Genomic DNA, 5846 nt, shown 5'->3' with positions numbered 1-5846 from the left:
CCAAGACTAGCACAGAAGTCCAACAACAATGCACCCCTTGGGTCAAGATGTGGCAGTCCATTCCTCCAAATCACCCAACTCCACGTTTCTTCATTGTTTCCCACATGAGAGAGTTGACGTCCCCCCAGTCGGCCCGAGTCAAGACCCTTTCCAGGAGTTTGGTTCCAGAATCAGTGCTATGCATGGAGGTGAGCCCAACTATATTAAGTTTGTAGTGCTCCATCTCTCGTACAAGTTCTTGTTCCTGTCCTACCAGAGAGATGACATTCTATGACCTTGGAGCTAGTCTGACCACAATGCCTACCGTGGAAAGTGGTGAGCCCACAGGGCGGAGGATCAATGAAGATTTTTGGGCTGTGCCTGGCCATGCCCCATGTACCAAGGCCACCAGATGCTCGCTGGCTCGGTGCACTCCCAGGTCTGGCTCCAGAAGGGGTTTCCAATACCCCCTTTCTGGGAGAGGATCGACAAGTCCGCACAATTCATAAAGGGTCAGTGAATCACTCTTGAGATCCTCCCCTGAGACCACTTTAGCTTGAGAGACCCATCCAGGTGCTATTGTCCATGACAACACAGCTCCCAGGTTCATTGGGGCAAACAAGCCCCTCAACCACGTTAAGGTGTTAATTCATTGGGGGAGATAAATATATATAGAGATATATGTTAGTGCTGGGCAACGATTACAATTTTTAATCACAATTAATTGCATTGTTGTGCGCAAAATTCAATAATTAATTCAAAAGTAGTGTATTGCGCACTTTTATTTTAAAAGAACTGCTCTATGAACAAAAGTGCAATAACATTTGGTTTGCAAACACTTTAAACAAATGAAGTGCTTAAATCTTGAATCTTTGAATCTGGCCTTCCATCTCATATTTAAAAAACAAAAACATGAATAGCACTGGTACATAGGGTTAAGCCCGACGGACCCAAATTCAGGTCCGCTGTAGCATTTACCGTCCAAAAAAGTCCATTTATGCATGTATTTATGAATATGAAGAAGAAAAAAAACAAATTCAAAAAACAAATTCAAAATCTGGGTAAAACAAACAATCTAAGACATTCTTACACACTCCAAACACCATTCTACACAACTAGTGTACGCAAATAAAAGATTTATCACAAAATCACGTATTTCTAGCCATAACTCGCTCTTCTCCAAGTTAGCATAACAAAGCTAACGGCTAGCATAGGCAACCGAGATAGCAAAAAGCACGAGCATTCGACACAGATTCCAGAACTATCATCAGATCGTCTCTCCGGTAAACCCTCACAAGGCTGTGAGCAAACAAACACCAGAAACACAACGCGTAATATCCTTCAAAATCATCCAAAGCTCCTTACCTTTTCGTTGTTCTGCTGTAAATCTCCGCTTATTTCCGTCAACAATATTTCTGCGTAATTCCGGTGCGTCTCTGAAATGTCCCCGTGCAGAAACAAGGGCCCGTCTAACAAAGGGACCGTGGGGGGATGGGATCGAATTCCGGCGATGTTGTGCGCACGTTTCAGGTGACGCGCCACGGTTTTACTCTCTACTGGCTAACGCTTCTGTCAATCAAAATCACGATGTGTTTGTTAAATAGCCAGGACTCAGACGCTTCCAAGGAGGGTCCATTGACTGAAATGGACCAACCGCAGGCTGAGCTAGGAGACCTGGAGTGGAAGCCAGATGAGAAAATCCCATGGATGACAGACATAAACAGGCTCAGAGAGGATCCAGGCTTCCTAAATGATGCCAAACTGCTGCATATGATAGATTGAACACTATTAGTCATAAAAGAAGTGAAATATATAATTATATACTATATAAAATTACAATGGAACAGCTGGAACCAAATTACATTTTGGTTGACCTCGGCTGAAATCTCTGCACTCAGACCTCTCTAGCTCTTGAATGCTTCACTTTATCAAAGAAAACATTGTGCAGACAGACTCTTAACCCATTGGGCTATGATCTGGAGAGGTTTGAGCTTTCAACTACAACATTAAAAAAAAATATCTTATCAAAATTGAATTAATTTATAGTCGGAGATAAAGAATTTAAATTTGTGCTGTGTTCCATCCTAATGTTCTCTTAACCAGTAACATATATACTGATATTTACAAATCAGAACAAATTTCACAAGGGTCAGCTTTCTAAAATATAAAAACTATTAAAATGCACCTTATATTTAAACGAAACTCACTCTCCTTACTATGGGTTGCAAAAATCGAGCAGAAGCCTACAAATAGGCTTAGGGCTTAACAGGATTTATTAAGTGTGTCTTTAGAAGGTAAATTAATTAACGTTGACAGACTGGTAATTGGAAAATCGTATGGTGCAATGTTGATTTAACTTCACACAGTCACAATTACAATTATTACAGAAAAAAATTATAATATTCATCAGCTCTGAGATGATGTCTGTTATAGATGATTACAAGTTCAATATGTTTCTTTTTGTTGAGCTGTGAGTTGTGGTAGAAACTAAACTATCACTGTTTATAATCTTCAGCGGTCTCTTCTCTAGGAATACAAATAAAGTCTTTCTGGAGTTTGCAAATCCTGAAAAGATAATCCATTTTTTTATAGCTACCTTTTCCTAACTCCTGTTATCAAGTTATATCTGAAAAAAGAAAAAGTTTGTACCTCCAGAAAGTACAAAATGCTGCTATGAGTCTGTTAACCAGGAGGAAGAATAACTGAGAAGTGAAAATACAGATCTAAGAGGAGACGGAGAGATTCAGGGAGGAGTTAAGATGTTACTGAACTATAGAAGAGAGAGGAACTTCAATATTCAACAGAGTTCAACACATAAACAATCAACATTACCTTCATTCAACATGCTGTCACTGCATCATTGTCTGTTTTCTCTAATGTTTCTATCCACTCTAACAGGTATGTTAAATTATGCAGCAAGAAAAAGCTTAACTCCAATAACATCTGAAAGTAAATGATCCATTCAGTCTTTCACGCCATGAAATAACAGAGTTATCTCTTCCTTTAGGTGTCAGCTGTGAAGAACTCACTCCAGTCAAGAAAGAAGAGTACAGTTTAGAAGGCACAACTGTAACTCTGTCCTACAATTACTCCAAACTTTCATCTAGTGATTATTTCTTCTGGTATCGACAATATCCTGGAAAACCACCAGAGTTCATCATCTACCATTTAGGAACAGGAAGCATCTTGAATAGTCCAATCCCTGGATTGAAGATTAAAGTGGATCAAGACCTAATCCAGATGAACATCTCCTCTGCTGAAGTGTCAGACTCTGCTGTGTACTACTGTGCTCTGAGGCCCACAGTGACAGGAAACACCAAAACTCTGTACAAAAACCTTTGGAGCAAAGACAACACAATACTGTGCAACATCCACTAGAGGGAGTCACACTCTGTTTAACTTCAACAGTATGTGATGACAGTCTAGATTATTTGTAAAAGACACAACAGAAAGTGAAGCAATACAGACAAAACAGACTGAGGGAAGTTATGATAATGAGGTGCTGTGGGATATTATTCATATGAACAATAGTTCATCACGATCAACAAGACCTCTGACATCCAATAGAGCTGAAATTAAAGTCTGTAAGTCAGTTGTTTTTAAAATTATAATTGCCTGAATGCGAAACCATTTTAATAATACAAACTGTACATATGTTTGGGCAAAATATTCAATATCAAACCACATGGTGATAATATGTAAGAATGTGTCAATGTATTTAAGGTTATATTTAACTCCAATATTGACAAATACTGCATTTTTAATAACTTTTTTTCCATAAACTGGATGTCATCAAAGACTTATGGTTGGATTGATTTTGTTCTTTTCTTTACAAAGAAGTTTCTCTGTTTGGTCAGGATGTGATTTCTTGTGGTGTTCCACAGGGTTCAATCATAGGTCCTCTAATCATATATTTATGCTGATAATATGTGATCATAGATTCCATTAAATTACACTAATTGTGGAAGCTTGTTTTTTACATGTGAAGTGCTGGTGTTCCAGACCATCCTACTAGTGAGTATGGAGCAGAGAACTCAACTTGCTCGTATATTTCTGTAAACTACATGAAAGTAAATTTTGCTAAAGTATTTGTTGATGTTAATCTTACTGTTCATAGTCTGGAGATATCATTGATAATTTATGATCATCAGCGGTCTCTACTTTAGGAGTATGAATTAAATCTTTCTGGTGTTTGCAAATCCTGAAAAGATAATCCATTTTTGATAGCTACCTGTTTGTAACTGTGTAACAGGGTGACCATGGCTAAGTGGAGAGCGGTTGATTCGATGGTTCGATCCCCGGCTCCCCTGCTCAACTAGTCTCATGTCAATGTGTCCTTGAGCAAGACACTTAACCCTAAAGTTGCTCCCGTAGCTGCGTCTACGGTGTGTAGATAGATACTGAATTGTAAGTCGCTTTGGATAAAAGCGTCTGCTAAATGGCCGTAATGTAATGTAACTCCTGTTATTAAGTAAACAGGAAAACATAATAAAGAAAAAGATCACACCTTTAGAAGGTACAAAATGCAGCTATGAGCCTGTTAACCAGGAGGAAGAGTAACTGAGAAGTGAAAGTACAGATCTAAGAGGAGACGGAGAGATTCAGGGAGGAGCTAAGATGTTACTGGAACTTGTTGAACATCAGCTAGTTTCTCCTGTTGATTTAAACCTTGTTGTAGAGATGGAACATTGGCTGTGGATTATTCTTGCTGCTCTGTTCTCTGGTAAGATAGAAAGAACAACATGTTCCTCTCTCAACACTTTTCACCAGAAACTCAGCTGTGAGTGTGTTTAATGTTCATTATAGAGAAAAGCAACAGATAACTTCTGTTGGTATCTAGTAGCTTCTAAAGAACTCGTTATATGGTTCAATCTGACATCAGACAGCAGTCAGTGAAACCCAGACTATTCTAAATGTCTATGTGTCTGACTCTCTGGCTAGGTAACTCTTTAACCCTACTGATAGTTCTGCTTTGATCAATCATCTTTATCGATTCATCTCTTCTTCTGCATGTTCTCTTCTTCCTCAGAGTGTAAAGGAGAAGACAAAGTGATCCAGTCAACAGGAGATGTCATCGCTACTGAAGGACAGACAGTTACACTTGACTGTACATTTGACACAACAAGAGCAAGTCCCACTTTGTTCTGGTACAAACAAGAAGTCAATGATTTCCCAAAGTTCATGATGAAAAGTTTCTCAAACACAGTATTTAAAGCTCCAGAGTTCCAGAAAGACAGATTTGATGCTCCAATCAACAAGACATCAGTTCCTCTGAAGATCCAGAAGCTTGTTCTGTCAGACTCTGCTGTGTACTACTGTGCTCTGCAGCCCACAGTGACAGGAAACACCAAAACTCTGTACAAAAACCTTTGGAGCAAAGACAACACAATACTGTACAACATCCACTAGAGGGAGTCTCACTCTGTTTAACTTCAATACTATGTGATGATACAGTCTGGATTCTTTGTAATGGTGATAAAAAAAAAAATCAGAAAAGAAAACACTGAAGACAAAACAGACTGTGGGAAAGTGTTATTTTATTCAACATTAAATGATGATAATAAGGTGCTGTGGGATATTATTTAAATACTTCATCATAATCAAGTATCAATAAAAATCCTCAGAAATCTAATGGAGCTGAAATTGAACTGAGTAAGTCAGTTGTTTTTGTGAGGAACTCAAAATTATAAACCATTTCAACAATTCAAATAATACATGTTTAAGCATAATATTTAATATCTGAAACACATGGTGATCATATGTAACTGTGTGTCAATACATGTACTGTTACAGTTGTGGTCAAAAGTTTACATACACTTGTAAAGAACATAATGTCATGGCTCTCTTGAGTTTCCAGTTATTTCTAC

General features: G+C 38.3%; 1 long non-coding RNA gene across 1 annotated transcript; it reads left to right on the top strand.

The window, feature by feature from the left end:
- The first annotated feature begins 3459 nt into the window (after positions 1 to 3459).
- Positions 3460 to 5090, top strand: LOC137884403 (uncharacterized). Its single transcript, XR_011104733.1, has 3 exons — positions 3460 to 3563; positions 3968 to 3993; positions 5009 to 5090. It is a non-coding gene; the product is annotated as an uncharacterized lncRNA (long non-coding RNA).
- The last annotated feature ends 756 nt before the right edge of the window (positions 5091 to 5846 follow it).

This window comes from Cebidichthys violaceus, unplaced genomic scaffold (assembly GCF_023349555.1).
Source record: "Cebidichthys violaceus isolate CVI_PGR_0920_01 unplaced genomic scaffold, fCebVio1.0.p SCAF_38, whole genome shotgun sequence".
Taxonomy (NCBI): domain Eukaryota; kingdom Metazoa; phylum Chordata; class Actinopteri; order Perciformes; family Stichaeidae; genus Cebidichthys; species Cebidichthys violaceus.
The sequence above is the reverse complement of the archived record's forward strand: the minus strand, read 5'-3'. Positions and strand labels throughout refer to the sequence as shown.